Source organism: Canis aureus, chromosome 34, assembly GCF_053574225.1.
Source record: "Canis aureus isolate CA01 chromosome 34, VMU_Caureus_v.1.0, whole genome shotgun sequence".
NCBI lineage: Eukaryota > Metazoa > Chordata > Mammalia > Carnivora > Canidae > Canis > Canis aureus.
In genome coordinates, this window is record NC_135644.1 from 5,133,596 (window position 1) to 5,155,478 (window position 21,883).

The 21,883-nt window shown below is 37.7% G+C and overlaps 1 long non-coding RNA gene across 5 annotated transcripts in view; it reads left to right on the top strand.

Annotated features, from left to right (window-relative positions):
* Positions 1–4,111: 4,111 nt before the first annotated feature.
* The window catches only part of LOC144304512 (uncharacterized), a 95,558-nt gene continuing 77,786 nt past the window's right edge, over positions 4,112–21,883 (top strand). For 4 of the 5 annotated variants that reach the window (XR_013371459.1, XR_013371461.1, XR_013371463.1 and 1 more), the window contains exon 1: positions 4,112–4,265. This is a non-coding gene — a long non-coding RNA (uncharacterized LOC144304512). Of the gene's footprint in view, positions 4,266–13,509; positions 13,707–21,883 lie in introns of those variants that run through there. The other variant, XR_013371460.1, reaches the window with a different exon arrangement.

Consider the following 21,883-nt stretch of genomic DNA (forward strand, 5'->3'; position numbering starts at 1 on the left):
TACCCTTAAAAACAGGAGACATAGCTTCTTTTCTAACACGGAGAAACAGGCACAGAGACTTAGACAAAATAAGAAGAGAGAGAAATTTATCTAAAATGAAAGAACAGGACAGGCCATGCCTGGAGATCTACACAAAACAGATGTAAGTAACATGCCTGATAGAGAATTTAAAGTGAAGATCGTAAAGATACTACATGGACTTGCTAAAAGAGTGAAAAACATGAGTGGGGCCTTTAACATAGATAGAAGGTAAAACAGCAGAGATAATGTGCTCTATAAATGAAATGAGAAACACTTGATGGAATGAACAGCAGGCTGGAAGCAGCAGAGGCAAAATATAGTGATAAAAAAAAAATCTTAAAAACAGCAAAGCAAAAGAAGACACTAACTTACAAGGCAAACCCATAAGGCTAGCAGGGGATTTCTTAGCAGAAACTTTCCAAGGCAGAAGGGAATAGCAAATTATATTCAAAGTGCTGAATGGGAAAAACCTGCAGTGAAGAATACTCTATCCAGCAAAGTTATCTTTAAGAGTAAAAGGAGAGATAGTTTCCCAATACAGAACAAACTGGCGGTGACCAGAAAGGAGAGGGGTGGGGGGGATAGTTTAAATAGGTGATGGGGATTAAGAAGGGCACCTGTTGTGATGAGAACAGGGTGATGTATGGAAGTGTTGAATCACAATATTATACACCTGAAGCTAATATAACACTGTATGTTAACTACCTGGGATTAAAATAAAAGCTTTTAATTAATTAAAAAAAAGAGTTTCCCAGACAAATAGAAACTAAAGCAGTTCATGACCACTGAACCAGCCTGAAGAAATATTAAAGGGGACTCTTTGAGTGGAAAGTAGAGATTAAAGTAACAATATAAATATAGGAAACACACAGGTAGTAAAAATGAATATTTCTGTAAAAAAATCAGTCAAGGAACTCAAAAAATTAAAGGATGTGAAGTATAACAACATACACATAAATGTGAGTAGAAGACTAGTAAAGAGTGGGTTCAAACTTAAATGATAATCAACTTAATATAGATTGCTATAGTGGAAGAGGCTATATACAAACCTAATGGTGATCACAAATCAAAAACCAGTAATATACAAAAAATAATGGGAAAAATAAATCCAAATATATCACTAAAGAAAATCAGCAAAATCACAAAAAAGAGAAAGATTAAAAAAAGGAACAGAGAAAATCTTCAGCAACAACCACAAAACAAGTAATAAAATGGCAATAAATATATATCTATCAATAATTACTTTGAATGTGAATGGACCAAATAATTCAATCAAAAGACTTAGAGTGGCAGAATTGATAAAAAAAAAAAAAAACAAGACTCATCTGTATACTGCCTATATGGGACTCATTTCAGACCAAAAGACATCTGCAGATTGGAAGTAAAGGGATAGAGAAATAGCTATCATGCAAATGGATGTCAAAAGAAAGCCAAAGTAGCAATATTTATATTGGACAAAGTAGATATTAAAACAGATTATAACAGGAGACAAGGAAGGACCTATACAATGATAAGAGGGCAATCCAGTGAGAAGATATAACAGTTATAAAGATATGCACCCAACGTAAGAGCACCCAAATACATAAAACAGTTAATAACAAATATAAAGGAACTAATGGATAATAATACAATAATAGTAGGTGACTTTAATACCCCACTCGTATCAATGGACAGATCATCAAAACAGAACACAGCAAAGAAACAATGGCTTTGAATGACACACTGGAATAGATGTATTTAACAGATATATTCAGACTATTCCATCCTAAAACAGCAGAATACACATTCCTTTCAAGTTCTCATGGAATATTATCCAAAAGTAGACAACATATGAGGTCATAAACAGACCTCTACAAATACAAAAACTACAACTACAAATACTATGCAACTTTTCCGACCACAAAGGTATGAAACTAGAAGTCACCCAGAAGAAAAAATCTGGAAAGACCACAAACACATTGAGGTTAAGTAACATGCTACTAAACAAAGAATGGATCAATAAGGAAATAAAATAAGAAATAAAAAAGTACATAGAAAACAAATGAAAATGAAAACATAATAGCCAAAACCTTTGGGATGCAACAAAAGCAGTTCTATGAAGAAGGTTTATAGCATTATAGGTCTTCCTCAAGAAGCTAGAAAAATCTCAAATAACCTAACCTTACACGTACAGGACTGAGGAAAATAATAACAAACAAAATCTAAAACCAGCAGGAGGAAGGAAATAATAAAGATTACAGCAGAAATAAATGATGTAGAAACAAAAAAAGCCCCAATATAACAGATTAATGAAACCAATCAATAAATGAAAAAAAATTAATAAAATTGATAACTTTCTAAGCCAGATTCAAGAAAAAAGAAAAAGGACTCAAATAAATAAAATCAGAAATGAGAGAGTAGAAATAATAACCAACACCACTGAAATACAAGAGAATATTATGTAAAACTATATGCTAACAAACCGGGCAACCTAGAAGAAATAGACAAATTCCTGGAAACATATAAACGATCGAAATTGAAACAGGAAGAAATAGGAAATTTCAACAGACTGATAACCAGCAAAGAAATTGAAACAGTAATCAAAAAACTCTCAACAAGTCAAAATCCAGGGCCAGATGGTTTCACAGGCAAATTCTAGCAAACATTTAAAGAAGAGTTAATACTTATTCTTCTTTATTCCAAAAATTAGAAAAAGAAGAAAAACTTCCAAATGCATTTTATGAGAATAAAAAAGAGAACCACAGGCCAATATCCCTGATGAACATAGATGCAAAAATTCTCAACAAAAACTAGTAAACTGAATCCAACAATACATTAAAAAAAAACCAAGATCTGGATTGCAAGGGTAGTTCAATATTCACAAATCAATCAATGTGATATATCACATCAATAAGAGTGAGGAAAAGAACTATAAGATCATCTCAATAGATGCAGAAAAAGGATTTAACAAAGTACAATATCCATTCATGATAAAAACCCTCAACAAAGTAGGTTTAGAGGTTCACATAATAGAGACCATATGTGAAAAGCCCACAGAAAACATCATCTTCAGTGGGAAAAACTGAGAGCCTTTCCCCCAAGGTCAGGAACACGACAGGGATGTCCACTCTCACCACTTTTATTCAACACGGTACTGGAAGTCCTAGCCACAGCAATCAGAAAACAAAAAGAAATAAAAGGCATCCAAATTGCTAAGGAAGGAATAAAACTTTCAGTACTTTCAGATGCAGATGATACTGTACACAGAAAACCCTAAAGACTCCCCTAAAAAACTGCTAGAACTGATAAATGAATTCGGTAGAGTCACAGGATACAAAATCAACACACAGAAATCTGTTGTATTTTTATACACCAATTATGAAGCAACAGAAAGAGAAATTTTAAAAAATCTCATTTATAATTGTACCAAAAAGAATTAGATACTTAGGAATACACCTTCTAAGAGGTGAAGGACTTCTACTCTGAAAGCCATAAAACACTGATGAAAAAAATTGACAACATAAAGCAATGGAAAGATATTCCATGCTCATAGATTGGAACAACAAATACTGTTAAAATGTCTATACTATCCAAAGCACTGAACACATTTAATGCAATCTCTATCACAATATCAACATTTTTCACAGAACTAGAACAAACGATCCTAAAATTTGTATGGAACCATGAAGACCCTGAATAGCCAAAGCAGTCTTGATAAAGAAAAGCGAAGCTGGAGACATCACAATTCCAAACTTCAAGTTACATTGCAAGGTTGTAGTGCTTAAAACAATATGGTGCTGGCACAGAAATAGACATTAGATCAATAGAACAGAACAGAAAACCCAGAAATGAATCCACAACTATGTGGTGAATTAATCTTCGAAAAAGCAGGAAAGAATATTCAGTGGAAAAAAATCTCTTCAACAAATGGTGTTGGGAATACTGTGCAGCAGATGCAGAAGAATGAAACTGGACCACTTTCTTACACCAGACACAAAAAGAAACTCAAAATGGATTAAGGTCCTAAATCTGGACATGAAACCACAAAAATCCCAGAAGAGAACACAGGCAGTAGCTTCTATGACATCAGCCATAGCAACCTTTTTCTAGATATGTCTCCTGAAGCAAGGAAGCAGAAGCAAATATAAACTATTGGAACTATATCAAAATAGAAAGCTTCTGTGTAGTGAAAGAAATAATCAACAAACCTAAAGGCAACCTTCAGAATGGGAGGAGATATTTGCCAATGACATGTCTGATAAAGGGTTAGTATCCAAAATATATAACAATTTATCAAACTCAACACCCCCAAAAACAAATAATCTAATTAAAAGTGGGCAGAAGACATGATTAGACATTTTTCCAAAGGAGACATCCAGATGGCCAACAGACACATGAGAAGATGCTCCACATCACTCATCGTCAGGGAAATGCAAATCAAAACTGAGATATCACTGCACACCTGTCAGAATGGCTAAAACCAAAAACACAAGGATCAACAAGTGTTGGCAAGGATGCGGAGAAAAAGAAGCTCTTGTGTACTGTTGGTGAGAATGCAAACTGATGCAGCCGCTGTGAAAAATGGTATGGAGTTTCCTCAAAAAGTTAAAAATACAACTACTTTATCATCCAGCAATCACATGACTGGGTATTTACCCAAAAAAACACAAAAACGCTAATTGAAAAACATACATGCACCCCCAGATTTATAGCAGCATTGTTTACAATAGCCAAGATATGGAAGCAGCCCAAGTGTCCATCAACTGATGAACGGATAAAGAAGATGTGGTATATTTATCTCTATATTTCTATATATAATGGAATATTAGTGATAAAAAATAATGAGATCTTGCCATTTTCAAAGACAAGGATGGGGCTAGAGAGTATTATGCTAAGTTAAATCAGTCAGAAATACAAATACCATATGATTTCTCTCACATGTGGAATTTTAGAAACAAAACAAATGAACAAAGGGAGGGAAAGATGGAAGGACAGAGAGGGAGAGAGGGATAAACCAAGTAACAGACTCTTAATTATAGAGAAAAATCTTATGATTACTAGAGGGGAGAAAGGTGAGGGGATGGGTGAAATAGGTGAGGGGATTAAGGAGTGCACCTGTGATGAGCCCTAAGTGATATTTGGAATTGTTGGATCACTATGTTGTACATTTGAAATGAATATAATAGTGTTTGTTAACTAACTGGAATTTAAAATGTAAAAAAATTAATTAAAGAAGTTTTATGTTCAAATTAAAAAGATGAATATTGTTAGCCTGGTGATAAGGAGGAGAGTGGCATAGCGAACAGAGTACAGAAGGACTAAACAGAAGAGCAGCATAAATACATCTGTTCACTTTGGGATTTTGCTGAGTTCTGGCAAATTTTCTTACATATTTTCATCCTTGTTTTTTTTTTTTTGCTGGGGATGACACTGTTTTTACTAAAGATTTAAAGTTGTAAATGTGTGAAATATGAGGACTAAGTGGGAATATTTGGCCAAGATAGGATAGCAGAATACATATGATACATTACCTGTCTCAAGCAACTGTTTGACATCCTAAATCTAATCACAAAGTTTTTCATGTAATATAATTTTTTTTATGACACAGAATACATTTTTACTGTGAAAAATAAAAAGACCCCCACATATACAAGAGGAAAGAAGATAATGACAGTGATCCATAATCATAACATCCTAAGTCTAGCAATGCTATCTTTTGCTATATTTCCAGGACTTAATTGTATAAATATTTTTAAAATTATATGGATTGATACTAATACATATTTTTGAACTGTTTGCAATTTTTAAAAATAGAATAAGAATATTTAATGTAGGAATAGATGCAAAAAATCATTTGGGATCCCTAATACAGTCAAGAGATTATTTGAATTTCTATTCATAGACTAAGTATAAGGACATTTTAAAGATGCATTTTCATTTTCCACAGAAGTTAAAATCTCAGCCTAGAACACAAAGAAGAGCCTGACTCAACTTCATTTGCTGTGAATTTATTACCTTGATAAAGGCTGAATCCTGAATGGATAAATAATGATTTTATTGTGTTTTTCCCAGCTCAATTCCATTAAAATAGTTTCAAAGTGAAATTATCATAGAATTTGCCTGATAGATAAACCACAGGCTGGCTTATCTGACAAAAGTAAGATAAAGTAAAATAATTTGAAATTATTTGAATTATATAAAGATCAATTTTCAGGGGTTTTGAGTGTACTGGAGGTTGTTTTGTAAAATAGATATCATTTCTAGCTTAGCACTTAATATATCTCAGAGGTTTTTTGTTTGTTTGCTTGCTTGATTGTTTAGAAGAGAAGTAATGTGGTTAAGTAGAATGATGACTTCTGGGGAGATGTGTTCTCATGATGGCCAATAACCTTACCTGGGATGGATGTGATATGCAATAGCTAAGACAAGATAAAGGATAGTTCTACTAGTTGAATGTTGCGGGGTGGGGGGGGTGGGGTAATAAGGACTGTATACTTGTCTGGCCTGCTTTGGAAGCCTTGAAGAAGAACCAGAGGCTCAGAGCAGCCAATTATCAACTCAGGATGCACTGAAAGCCAGGAGGCAGTGCTTAAAGTGTCTCTTATCTCTTGCAGTCAGAGACTGCACTGGGACTGGAACTGAATTGTGAGGGTGGTCAAGCTACCGAGGAGATGGAGAGAGTCGCCTTGACAAGTCTCCTAAGTCAGCAGCAGGGCCCTGATAGTGGAAAATTGATAAATAGGATGAGGAAATGTGGTGGATGTGCCAGAGAAGTTTGAGCCCTTAATTCCCTGGGCTGGCAGAGGTAACCCTTACCTTTATGTTAGGGAAGAGCAGCGTCTTCTTGCCTGGGAATGAAAGACCCTGCATGAAAGACCTCCACAGGGCCAAATGCTCTGCAAAACAACGCTTGTCTTCCTTAAGATATCCTCCTTCCTTCCCTCATTGCCTATAAAGCAGAAACAGGAGTCAAAGCAGCATAGCTTGAGGGGAAAAGCCTGGGGCCGGTGGGGTGGGGTGGCTGCTTACTTTCCAAAGAAATGCAGGAGCTGGACTAGGTATAGCAGCTGGAATTTGGGAATATGTGTGGGAATAAGTCTTGAGTACATTGGCCTGGGGCTTGTGCAGAAAGCAAGGCTGGGAAGTTGAGTTTATAGACTTGGGTTTATATGCCCACGACTTAAGATTTAAAGTGCTAGGGAGGACACCTGGAGCCGGTTTTAATACCCTGCTGACCTAGTAATACCTCTTTGAAGCTAGGAGGGGAAGCCAGAACTTCCTTGTCAGAATAGTGAGGAATGGAGCTAGAAGGTCAGGAGGTGGGCATGTTAGAATGGACTTATTACGTGAGTCTAGAGAACCCATCCCTGCCTCTCTTCCCTGGAAGAGCCCAGAGGACACTTCCTACACTAGAGCAATAAGGAATGCACCGTTGATGGAGAAATTGGCATATGTGAGAAGTTCTATAGGAGCTGTCCTCTATAGGCTACAGTTCACAGTTGGAGATTGCCTTTTGTGGTTGCCTAGAGAAAATGGGAAATGATAGGATTCTAGAATATCTGAGGCCAAATGGTTGCACTTTTTAAAAAAATATTTTATTTATTGGGGATCTGGGTGGCTCAGTGGTTGAGCATCTGCCTTTAGCTCAGGTAGTGATCCTGAGGTCCTGGGATGAGTCTCACATTGAACTCCCCGCAGGGAGCCTGCTTCTACCTCTGTGTGTCTCTGCCTCTCTCTGTGTGTCTCTCATGAATAAATACATAAAATCTTTAAAAAATATTTTATTTATTTATTTGAGAGACAGAAAGAGGGAGAGAGAGAAAGGTAGCAGCAGAGAGCACAAGTGGGGAGGAGAGGGAGAAGCAGGCTCCCACTAAGCAGGGAGCCCGATGTGGGGCTCTATCCCAGGACCGTGGGATCATGACCTGAGCCAAAGGCAGAAGCTTAACTGACCAAGCCACCCAGGTATCCCCAAATGGTTGCACTTTGGACATAATTACTATTATGTCCAACAAGGCCAGAGTGGCAACCAGGAAGCCTTGGCCCACTGGAATCCATGCTAAGGGTTCATATATCATGCTGCTCAGAAAAAGAGAGATGAAATGCACATCAGTGTATACCTTGTTAACTTCAATATGTGGAAAAATCAATTGTGGAGAGAAGATTGACATTAGAAGGAACAATGGAAAATGGATTCCAGAGCTGAGCTAGTTATCAGAGTGATCTGAGCAAGTTCACAGATGCAGAGCCCATTGATTGAAGGGAAGCTTGGGTTCCTTTGAGAAAGAGTCTTGAGAGGCTACTTCAAGTATATGCAATATCTATTTCTTCAATACTTACTCAAAAGGACTTATAGCCACTTATCAGGTAGTGGTTCATTGGGGAAAGACCTTTCAGGAGGTTTTGGATAAACAATCTGAGCTGGAACTCATGACAAAGAACCAGAAGTGTTATCATGAGCCTTGGTCAGGGTGAGACTTTGGGAGAGCAGGTGCTAAGCAGAGTCCTGGCCTAAATATGTCTTTTTTCTTTTTTAGATATAATTATCTATTTGAGAGAGAGAGAAAGCATGAGCTGAGGGAGGAGTAGAGGGGGAGAGGGACAGACTCCCCACTGAGCATGGAGCCTGATGATATGAGGCTCAATCCTAGGACCCTGAGTTCATGACCTGAACCAAGGCAGATGCTTAACTGATGGAGCCACCCAGGCGCCCCCTAAATCTTATAGTGAGTCAAACTCCCAGAACCAAGAAAAAAAAATCATAAGTGAAACTGAAAACTAGGAGAAACTGCAGAGGTTAGTGTCATCCTCACAGTCTTAAAGGACGCAGGTTTATTTCCAATGTATTTCCTTTCAATTCACCTCTGACTCATGTAACAACCATATATATTTTGGCAGATAACAGTAGACCACATACGTAACCAAATAGTGGACCCAATCACAGCCGTGCCAAATATTTTATCTCCCCTAGAACAAACCAATATTGCCTCTAGTACTTGGTATTGATCTAGCAAATGAGTTATTTTCAATCCCTGTGAATCAAGAGTGTTTCAAAGTCAATTTACCTTTACGTTAGATGGACAGCAGTACACATTTACTATCTTGTCCCAGGACATGATTAATGCTACTTCTCTCTATAAAAATAAAGTCTGCAGAGAATTTGATTATCTTAACATTTAACAGATCATTACACTGTTCCACTATATTGATGCCACCTTGTTAACTGGATCTAATGTGTAAAAAGAAATTACACTAGTTGCCCATTCATGTCAGATGGTGGGAAAAAACTCTTTTAAGTTTTAGGGGGCTGCTTTATTGTCAATGTTTTTAGAGGTTCAATGACCTTAAACATTCTAGGACATTCTCTCCATGGTAAGGGCCAAGTTATTACATCTTATGCCCAGTACAACTAAGAAAACAGGCAGAGTAGTAAGTGGGCTTCTTTGGATTTTGAAGGCGGCATACTGGCAATTAAAAATACTGCAATTAAAATGATTGCTTTGACTCATTAATAGGGTGACTTCGATTGTTGCCAGTTTCAAGTTGGGCCCATAGCAAAAGAAGGCTGTGGTCCAGGCGAGCTGTTCTGTATCTCAGGTGGAGCCAACTATGCAAGAACCAGATAAGGATTCCATTTGGTGTATCTGGAAGCCCCAACAAGAAAATTGTAGCATCTACGATTTTAATGCAAGATTATGTCTTCTGCAGAAGAGAATTACCTGGTGCACCGCTGAGCGCTAGTAGACACTGAATACCTGCCCATTCGCTAGCTGCCTACCACAACCTGGATAGATCATGGAGTTGAAAAGTTTGGATAAGCATGGTGACAATTCATTATAAAATGATGCTGTGGTCTGAATGTTTGTGCCTCTCCTCCCCATTTATATGTTGAAATATAGCTCCCAAGGTGATAGTACTAGGAGGTGAGGTCTTTGGGAAGTGATTAGGTGATGAGGGCAGAGCTTTCATGAATGGAATTAGTGCCCTTACAAAAGTGGCCCTAAAAAGCTCCCTTGCCTCTTCTGCCATGTAAAATTATCATAAAGAAGCTAGCCATCTATGAAGAAACAGATTCTCAACAGACGCTAAGTCTGCTGGCACCATGATCTTGGATTTCCCAGCCACCAGAATTGTGGGAAATAAATGTCTATTGCTTATACGCCATCCAGTTTATGGTATTTTTGTTCCAGAATCCAAATGGACTAAGATAAATGGAAATCGTACTTTTGGGATTAGGCCCAAGTAGGTCACGAGGACAAATAAATTATATTAATAGGTGACCTAAATTCTGTTTTCCTATCTCTGTTATACTGACAGAGTTGTATCTCCCTCTCCTCACTTTTGGGTCTAGTTCACAGATAGGTTGACTCCATGTGTGGAACCAAATATGAGCTGCTCCCTCACTCTAGTGCTACTCAGGAGTGGTCCTAAAGGACAATTGGGAAGGAGGATTTATTCCCAGGGAGCTGAGATGTGAGCATTAGACACATCATACTTTGTATAAAGGGCAAGTAGCCTGAGGTAAAGATATACCTCTGAAGAAGGTAGTGAATGACTTGGCTTGGTCAGGGGACTGGAATGGGCAAGATTAGATTAAGGACAAAAAGGTCTGAGTTAGAGGCATGAGCTGGCATGTGTGCATCTCTTCTCTGATGATATTATCCACTAGAACGCATCCAACACACAAGAAAGACCAAAGAGCTGGGCGGTCAGAGTGACCCTTCTGGTGGATGTTGGTCAGCTTCTGCCTTGAGTCACCTCAATATTTGCACAATGGGCTCATAAACAGAATATCGCTGGTGGCAGAGATGGAGATTATATGTTGGCTCAATACCATGGCTGCTCTAGCTACTGCTGCTACTGAATGCTGGACCTACTAAAAGCAGATTTCAGTGATAAGATCCTGATACATTATCATCCCTCAAGGAGATAAACCGCTTGCTTGATGGCAAGTTGATTACACCAATCCCTTTCCACCCTCATGATGCCAGTGATTCTTCATTAATTGAATTAATATCTTCTCTAAATATGGATTTCCTTACCTGCTAGTGGTGCTTCTGCAACACAGAATCACTCACACAGTGGATGACTTACTAAGGCAATACCATATAACATCCTGTCAGATCAAGGGACTCATTTCATATAGAAAGAGGTGTAAAAGTGGGTACAGAGCCAAGAGGTCCCCTGGTCCTACCACATACCAAATCAACTAAAAACAACCAGATGATTAAAATTACAGAGTGGTTCGGCCAACACCCTTCAAGACTGCCTTGAATTACTGGTTGATCTATAATGAGGTGTCCTCATGGCTAAAATACACAGGTCCAGGGAGTAGGAGGTGGAAATTGAACCGGTCCTTCTCAGCATCACCCCCTAATGTCCATTTGTTGAATTTGCAGTTCCTTTTCCTGATAATTCAGCTCTGCTAGTTTAGGGAAACACTTTCGCTGAGTAATAATACAGTGTGTTCACTGAACCTGAAGTTGTGACCTCACTTCAGAGAGCGAAAAGTAATTCCTGTTTTATTATGGGCTCCTCATGGCAGTGGACCAGCAGGTAAGAAAGGAATTATTATATTCATGGGGGAAATGAGCCTGAGGATCTTGAAGAGCTAGGATTGCTACTGAATAGTGGAACTCAGGATCGGCATTGGTGTTTCTATGGTAATAAAGATGAGCCAGCAGTTGCAGTGATGATAGCATGATAAGAACAAAGCAAGTAAGAACTCAGACCCTCAGGCTGAAGAGCTGTGTCACTCCAGTCACTCCACTAGGCAAGCAACTTAGATAAGTAGGGGGACTGATCAACCTGGCAGATGGAAGGGAGAAGAAAATATATAAAGAATGATAGACAAGTGAGATGATGGGCATAAATTTCGGTTTGGGTATCAGTGGCAGCATCTGTAGTTTGTGCCTCTAACCTTTGTGCATTAAGCTTTTGGGCACCTTAAACAATGATGGACTGCATTTAATGTAGGGCACAGGTGGGTCTGAGTAGTCCCAGGGCTGGACAATATCAAGGTGCCTCTGGTGCCCTCACATCCTCTTGGCCATTTCTCTGAGTCCAGCTGTGACTGGGGAGGGCAGTTCTAAATATGTTTTGACTCATTTTTCACTGACAGCATCTTATCTCAAACATACTGCATGTCTTTGATTTCAGCCGCAGGGCTTGTCTAATGCTGTAGATGAAGGAGGCATAAAGTAGGCAGTTGGCCTGTAGATCTAGATGTTAGGAAGTAGATCTGTAGAGGCAAATTGAAGTGTTTCCAGACTGTAGGAAGTATTTGAAGGCATTGGAGGGAAAGAGATTCTCTAGGAAGAATTTCAAGGGAAAAGAGAAAGGTCATGGGAAAGATTCACAAAGAATATACAAAACATTTATATGTGAGGAACAGTTAAAATATGTGCAAAAAAGGAAAAATTTGCAAAAAAAAAAAAAAAAAAAAGCTTGAGGAGTGGCCAGGGATAATAACAGAGTGCATAACATTTTTATTTAAGTATGACCTCATTTAGCCAAACATAGCTAATCCTCTCAATTTTATATATAAAACAAATACCACACATACACTTTTTTGTGGTTTATAAAGTCCTTCTATATGTTTTCACATTTGATACGTAAAAAAATGACAAGCTCAGATGTCAAAATTATCCCTGTTCTAGAGATAAGGAAATTGGATCCTCGACTTTGTTGGTAAAGAGCATAATGATAGCTAGGTATTAAAGCAAAGCCGACCTTCTATTAAACTGCAGGAAGTAACTGTTCATCTTTCTAGACTTTGACTTTTAGTTTCTGATTCAAGGATGGGGCTTCAGACTTCACGTACTGTATATAAACCTGTTCCTGTTAAGTGTACTGTTAGAGCCTAGGCCTGATCCATGTGTCTTAAACATGGCAAATACTTATCTAGTTATGCCTCTATTTTAATCACCGTATGTTGATTTATCTGCTTGTAAAAGTATTTATGAATTACTCTCATGCATGATCTCAGTTTAAGGCAGGAGCCTGACATGTTAGATTAACAAATATTGTTCCTCTTTTGGGGGAATTATAGACTTTGATGAAAGCAAAACATAAACAGATAACACGAACACATAAAAGACGAAAATAGCCTTACTGGTATTCGATTTGTTTCAAATATATAGGCTAGAGAAAGAAAGTAAAATAAAAATGTAATATATATTAAATACAATCTCGTCTTTTTGGGTTCTGTTCAAAGAACAAATGTTCAAAGATATTTCTCTTGGGGGAGAGAGACTTATACTAAATTTTTAAGAGACATACATTTTTGTAGCAGCAATAGACAAATTTACCACATTTCTAAATTTTAATGAGCATGGCCAGCAAATGATTAAAATGAGATTTTCCCCTCAATTTGGCATTTAAAATACGTGTAGGACTCTAGAGGGCACTCTACTCCTGTTGTTTTCAGGAGGTGGTGAAATTCTTTTAAACGCAGGTATTTAAAATTCATCATGAGTACTTACAGAAAGGTTAGAGTTCTTTTTTTTTTTTTTTTTTTAAAGATTTTATTTATTTATTCATGAAAGACACACAGAAAGAGAGAGAGAGAGAGAGGCAGAGACACAGGCAGAGGGAGAAGCAGGCTCCACACTGGGAGCCTGATGTGGGACTCAATCCCAGGACTCCAGGATCACACCCCGGGCCAAAGGCAGGCACCAAACGGCTGAGCCACCAGGGATCCCAAGGTTAGAGTTCTTATGAAGATCTTGAAGTCAGTGTGGATTAATGGGACTTTTGTGTTTTGTGTTACATGGCTTCACTTGGAATAGTTTATGTTCTTTAATGCCTGGGATGGTAATTAAGTTCTCAAGAGAACATACTTACATTTACAAGGTTAAATGCTCTAAAATGTGTAGGTCTAATAGTTTTCTTGGCATTACTCAATTATATTTTACTTTATTTCCTTACGTGATTGTTACTGTTAGCAACAACATTATCATTATTACTATTACTCTTAAAACCCTTTACTCAGAGTTTTGAGATGTTTCACGGGAGTGGGATCATCATAACTTGGATTTTCCCCTAATTATATGCACGTTAAATATGTGTGGGAGGGCCTCATTCTGGTGCCTGGATTACAGTAGGTGTTAATTGAATGTTCCTCAAGTCTGAGTCCAAAGATTCAGAAAACTTTTAATATTAATGAAGATACCACATTATCTGTATCTGTGCCCTCTTTCCTTGTCCCTTCATGGGCTAGGCGATGGTAAGAACCTGGTCCCTTGGTATTTGATTTAGCCAGGAGACCATTTTTGTTTGTTAGTAGGTCTTTAAAAAATCAGAATCAGGCTGCATTTGAGCTATTGCTAAATTTGAACAATGCTCACCTTCCCCTATTGTCCTATGTCCCATGCCTGCTGCATAAAAAAAGCTTATGTGCACTTAAAACCTCTGGATACACCCAGGATCTTTCGCTGGCAGCAGATGTCTCTCTTGAACACCACTTTGTGCTTGAATAAACATCGTCTCAGTAATTTGGTTTATCGGCTTTTGTGCAAAAACATCTTCCGTTCTCTGAATCTCCCCATTCTTTACAGCTAGAGTTTTATTTCCACTTGTAGGCTCAACTTTGCCAGACTGACCAAGGGGAATTGGAAGTCTTAGGAATAGCTCACTCCTGCTTTTCCTTGTTGATTTTGCTTTCAGGGCTAATACCGTGTGTTACACAAAGCTCTCATCATGTACCCCATTTCCACGAAGTGGGCACTGAGTTTTCTCCCATAGGTCTGAATTGTATCTTGGTGACTTTTCAGCTACCCAATTCCTCTCCGAGTAATTTTTCCTTCCCAGGTCCGGAGATGGCAGTTGCAGGGAACTATTAGCCACTAGAGGGGACTAGGTTTCCTGCTGCCATTTAGCCACGTTCTCTATATTACATTCTGTATGTTCCCACTGCAGTTTCCCACACCTTGCTGGACTCTCCCCACACTAATGGTTGCCCTCATAGTCTTCACCTGGTAGGCATAATCCACTTGTGTGGACTTTTAAACACATTACTTAATTTACTTATCATACCAGCTCCGATAATAAAGCATTTATGAATTGGGTATCACCATTTCTTTCATATGGATAATAGAAATGTGACTGAAAACGTCAGGATTTGCAGCCATGTCTTCATATTGCAGCCTTCCGTGTGCTTTTTGTTTGCTTGTTTAAAATAACTGCAACTGGTAATATGCTCGAGCTGCCTTGCCCGGACTTGTTATGACTATGTCTGGCTGAAGCTCTTTTCCCACATTGTGAGGCCTTGAGATTTTTGTTCTGCTCATTTGAATTTGAGCTTCTATTCTGACTCCAGCAAGTGGATTATCATCTTATTAGGGATGAGATGCACTATTCCCAAGGCTCAGAATACCACAATAAGCACACGGAGGCATCTTCTTGGGTAACAACTTGACATTCTCTTTTCAAACAGTGCATCACAAACTTATCCGGGAAGAGTCACCTGAGGCCCTGTTACAGGCACAGATTATCAGGTTACCAGGTTTTATCCCTGGGCTCACTGTGGATTAGTGGGTCTGGGCTGAGATCTGAGAGTTTTTATTTATTCATAAAAGACACATAGAGAAAGAGGCAGACACAGAGGCAGAGGGAGAGGCAGGCTCCATGCAGGAAGCCTGATGCAGGACTCAATCCCGGGACCCCAGGATCATGCCTTGAGCTGAAGGCAGATGCTCAACTGCTGAGCCACTCAGGCATCCCGAGATCAGAGAATTTTTTATTTATTATTATTATTTTTTTATTTTAATTTTTTAAAGATTTTATTTATTTATTCATGACAGAGAGAGAGAGAGAGGCAGGCAGAGACATAGGCAGAGGGAGAAGCAGGCTCCATGCAGGGAGCCCCATATGGGACTTGATCCGGGGACCGTGGGATCACGCCCTGAGCCGAAGGCAGATGCTCAACTGCTGAGCCACCCAGGCATCCCCGGATAATTTTTTAAAAAGGGTTGTAGACAGTTCTTATCTTCAAGCAAATTTGAAAATCAACTTCCTAGAGCACAGTGTCTTAGAATGGTGTGAAATTAACCTGCTGCTCCTACTTATTTCCATTTCTGTATCTTTTTTCTTGGTAGATGAATGCAACATCTTTCTTTCCTCTTGCCCTCCTCCACTGCCAAACTCCTGTAAATGACAGAATTTCATTTTGACAGCCTATCAGCTCACTGTATGATTTGGGTTTGGAAAGCCATTTGATCTACAGGTGCTCCTGGTGGTAAACTGAATTGGAGAGAATGATTCTGAAATTACATCGACCCAAGATGACTTATGCCATAGCATTTCTAAAAGTCACAGGTTAATGAAAGAGCTTTAGAACCAGATGGTGTTGGACCTTAAATCCTTTTCTTATATTCTCAGAAGAAGGTGACATGTCTTTCCCTAAATGATCCCATTCTTTTCCTGAAGGAATAGCCAGATTATCTCAATAACTTTTAAGTTAAATCCTCAGCACATTACAAAAACTATGCCCACTTATAAATATTTCACAAGAAAAATGACAGATTATGGAATGGTTATTTGCGTCAAGAAATAGGATGTTCTGGAAAGACATGCAATCTAATGTAACCATCTGCCATTGGAAAGAGATTGGAAGTAAATACACATCTTGAAAGCTGATAAGCTACCCATTAAGGATTCTGTATTGTTATGTTCTCACATAACTGTAACAGAGCGTGTGGCAAGTCACTAGGCCAAGAATGAAATTATACAGCTACTGTCTCCCAGAGAAGATGCTCCTGGAGTGGAGGTACTTTGAAGGATAGGCTTAAAATCCTCATTCAATCAGTTTCAGAGTGGTTCGATTTAAGAAAAGCAAAAACTCTTAAATCGGGATCCCTAGGTGGCACAGCGGTTTAGCGCCTGCCTTTGGCCCAGGGTGCGATCCTGGAGACCCGGGATCGAATCCCACGTCGGGCTCCTGGTGCATGGAGCCTGCTTCTCCCTCTGCCTATGTCTCTGTCCCCCACCCCCTCTCTGTGTGTGACTATCATAAATAAAAAAAAAAAAAATTAAAAAAAAGAAATCTTATAAAAAAAAAAAACCTCTTAAATCTAATGTTTAATACCAGAGTGCCAATTTATTACCTTGCCATTACATCTGTGATAGAAACTCCTATCAACATGGCCACAATCTGCTTTTTCTCAATGTAAAACTACATGGAAATGAATTTTATTACCAGAAAAACTGATGGCTAAATTTCCTATATTTTTTCTTGACACAATCTGGATAGGCACTGCAATGTTTGAAAAAGATTATCTTACAATGTTGTAACTGATCAATCTTTCCTTCTGACTAATACATACTTTCTTCAGCTATATCACAACTTTTAATTGAGTTATACTTATGTTTCAATGACTTGGGAATTACACTTTTTTAGGTGACTTTGTTTAACTATTACTGTAATTATTCATGAGCAATATGACTTATATTCTTATCAAACTAATTACACAGAGGAATAGGCTGAGGTTTTTTTTTTTTTTTGAATACTACCTCTTTCATTTATGTATCTTTTATATCCTTAAGTAACCTATCAGAAGTTATTTTTAACCAAAATATGATATTTTATTCCCCAAATAGGGAAGATATGAATCACTGATTTGGATATTTAAAAAGAAAGCAAATTCATTTTAGGCAATGCTTTGCTTCTGGATGACATTAAGATGAACAATAATTTAGCTTGTTAGGAGGATGATCATATTCGAAACATGGATTTCTTTTAACTATGGAATAAGAAGCTAACATAATGTTAACTATTTTACTGTCACATTACCAATTCTGATTACATTGTACTTGGATTTAGCATATTTTGTTCAGTACTGGCCACATACTATTTTTTTTTCTTTTTCATTAGGAATTAAAGACTTACATAGGGTAATTTCAAAAAAATTTCATGTTTTATTTACTTTAGATAGCCATTGTTTTTGCCTTTTTTTTCCCCCTGAGTATAATGATTTTGATAAACATTGTTCCACTATTATTTGAATATCTGACAGGCTCTCCATTAACATTCTAAAAAGCAAAACAGTTGACTTTAGTTTGACAGAAAAAAGATAAGTGTACCCTGGCCTCCAACGTTATTGATGTGTTTTGAATAAGAAATACCAACCATGTTTGTGTAGCTTTACACAGATGTAGAAATTGTCAAAAGAAATAAATCAGCAGTGATGAATTCATGATAAGTGACAATTTTATTAGAAAAAGATCCCAAAGAAATAATATTTCATAAGGCAAAAGGAATATTTACATTAAAACAACAATCCACAACAGAAAGTATTTGCAAAAATGTAGCAGATGTGGGCATGCCTGAGGATGTAGGAAATCATTTATGCTATTTTGAGTTACTATGATTTTGAAAATTGGAATAATTTAATGCTATTATTTTATCTTTCAAATTTATGTGTTTGTATACTTTTTCTTATTTTAGAATCCGTTTATATTCAAACATTCTGAAGAGTTTCACTGCCTTGCTTATATCTTAAATAGGATTGGGAAAGAAGAGGAAACCACGTACTAGTCACTCTGCTACTTATGCTACCTCCCTTGTCACAGCTAATCCTCACCACAATCCTCTGAAGCAGGTTCTATCCTTCCCACTCAGAGACTTGAAAACGAGTCTCAGAGAGATTAAGTCATGTTGAAGATCACAGATGGAGTAATGCCAGCAAAACTGGCATTAGAGCCTCAATCTTTTGATTCAGTAACTCATTCCATACTATGTAGTATATTTTGTAAACTAAAAAACAATCTGCGCTTGTAAGAGTTATAATGATTACCTCATAGGGTAGAGTTTTGATAGAGTCTTTTGCTGTGCAGAAAGGCACTGCCTTTGATTCCAAGTCAGATGAATGTTTAAATTCAATTTGGCTTTGGTTTTTTCCCGAGGACATCAATGGATGTGCCAAGTGCTTTCTGTGAATTATATCGTCAAACCCTCACATCCTCCCATTGTAGTAAATAACGTTGCTATCTTCCTGTTACAAATGAGGAAACAGGTTCAAGGAGTTTAAGTAGCTTACTTAATGGTTAGTGTGGAGCCCATGTCTTGTGTATCCATGATATGGCCCATTGTCAGTCAGTGGGCTGAATTTCTTATAAAGAATTACACATGCAGCTTTACATGGAGTCCAACTCCTTATTTCCTTAATCGTGATTTAGGCTTTCCCACAATCCATTACTCAATCAGGTTTTGATCCATTAGTTCTGGAAACCACTATTCCAAACTCCATGGTTTGGATCTAATAACAACTTTGGGTTTCACAGATGGTTATATATATATATGCAGAGAGAGAAAGAGAGAGAGAGAGATATTTAAGGTGACATAATAGGAGATATTTAAGGAGATACATTTACATAAGGATATACGTAAGAGCATATTTATAAGGACATACATATATCCTTATCATTCCAACCTTCAGAAATTAGGAGGAAAAGCCCACATGTAGGAATGATTATTTGGTGGTTAGTAAGTCCTCTGGTACAGAAGCTTGTTACAAGATTTTTTTTTTGTGTGTGTAATCACTGATTAGAGAAAAGGTATCTCTGACTTAACATACATTAAATATGACCACTAGGCTTTTGAAGAGCATTGACTTACTCTAGGCAAGCTGTATGGTTCTGAGGAGTTAGATGAAAGGGAAAAATTGTAACATATCAGTCATCAGCATTTATTTATCATCCATTATGAGCTAACAAGGGAATTTCTGGGAGTATATGTCAACAGGAGTTGGCTAAATTCCAGTCTCATTTAACAAGCAATCAACATAAGCAGCTTAAATATATAGCAAATAAACTGTAATATCGTATTTTCCTATAGTTTCTCAGATGTGCCAAGGCAAGTACCCTTCATATCAACTCTCTTTTTTAAATTATCTGCCCTTTACTGTAGTATCCCCTTGAACTGTAGCTCTTGTTTCTGGGCTGCCATTTTCAAACCTTTTCTTCCCTTCTGTGAGATTGAGGAGGAATGCTGATGATTCTGAAGAGAGAGCTGTCTCTTTTACATTAATCATTTTTTCTACTTCAACATTAATTGCTTAAAAAAAAAAACCCAAACCAAAAAACTTCACTACCAAAATAGTTTTGTTTGCTTTAGAACAAAAATATTGGGAAGAAAGTTAGGCGATGTATGAGGACTGAGGAAGAGTGTGTGGGTACAGGGGGAAAAGCACATGACCTAGGCAGAAGACCTAGCTCAAAACTTTCCTGGGTCAGTCTGGGAAATTAATTAATTAATATCTCTGAGCAACAATTTTTAATCTCTATGAAAAATATACCCACTTCAGTGTGGATGGAATGTGTTCTAACTGTAATTACCATGTGAAATCTTTGGATGGAGCTGGAAAGGCAGCAACAAGTAGTCAGAAATTGAGGAGGACTTGGAATCTTGGATGGCCAGGACCCAGCAGTAGCCTACTTACAGCTATGACAAAGAACAAGACTGTCTGGCCTGTGGGGCTGCAGAGAAAGGTACATTCTCCAAGAGGAGGGTATGAGCAGAGAGAAATCTCAGAAATCAGCCCTCTAGAGACTTTTTGACCTTCCATGTTTGAGCATGTGCTTGTTCCTAGGACTGGGTTTAAGGTTTGCCAATCTGTATCATTTGATTCTGTCTATAGAAGTGGAAAGCGTTAGAGGGAGTAATGAATGCCACGATGAAGTCTAAAGTGCCATTTTAAGACCCAATTCCGGGAATTGAAATCAGATGATGTTCCCCCTAAAATAACTCAGGGCTCTAACATTTGGATATGAAAGACTTCAGAGAAACCAGTTCAGAACTTCTAAAACTCATTCCCCTGGGCTGGATATTTTAGCATCAGATTAAGTAAGAAGAAAAATACATAGATAAACATCTTCAGCACTCTCTTTTAGGGAGCCACACCTTCTCCCATGTCATAAAGATTACGTAGGCCTGGCCAAGTCTTATGTTGCCTAATTCCTCTTCACTCAGGGGCCAGGTCCAGGCCTGACCACTCAGGGCGCTGTATCTCCCTGACCTCAGTGGTTGTCATGGGGCTGGCCATGTAACTCAGACTGGGTGATTCAGAACCCTCCAGGTTTCTGACATTTATAATCCTTATGGTTTTCAGAATACTTGCAGCCATGCTGCTGTCACACAGATAAATCCTGTCTGATTTGAAGCAAAGCAGAAGCAAGCAAAACCAGTCAAGTAGGCGAGAAAACCATCCTAATGACATTGTTTAAACAGCTGGATTCAACAAGGGATGTACCTTTTGGCTTCTTGCTCACATTTTTCTGTCATTTGATCTTGAAAAGTGCACTGGCTTTATACAGTTCCATAGTGTTAAGATACAAATATTTCTCATAGTGTTATATATCTTATAATTTGGCCAAGCAAAAATAAAAGAAATATGTTTTGGCTAAAAATAATTTAATACTGTAGGATTCCTTATCATATGTAGGCTCCGCTGAATTGTTTGCTATTGTTTTAGAAATAACAGATTAGTTTGCCCCATAAAGCCTATTAATATGAAAACTTTTCTCGTATAGGTCTTTGTCTTTATCTGATTAAATTATTCAATTGCTTAGGAAAGAAGTAGTTTCTATAGTGATTTCAAACAATTGATCTCAGATGATCTTAGGAAGTATCTCATAGCAAATTAGGAAAATGGGTAGATATTCTTTCCTGGATACATCATTTGACAACTGAAGATAGTTTAAAATGTCAACTAGAAGACATATTATCTCATGTACCTTGAATAGCAGGTATACTAGAGTGCTAAAATTAAATTAAATTAAAATTAAAGCGATTATCATATCTAAGAAGAGTAAAATAAAAATGTTACTTGAAACAAGAAAATTGTTTTCTTACTTCAGAAAAACTTTGCAAAGGTCTTTAGTCAGA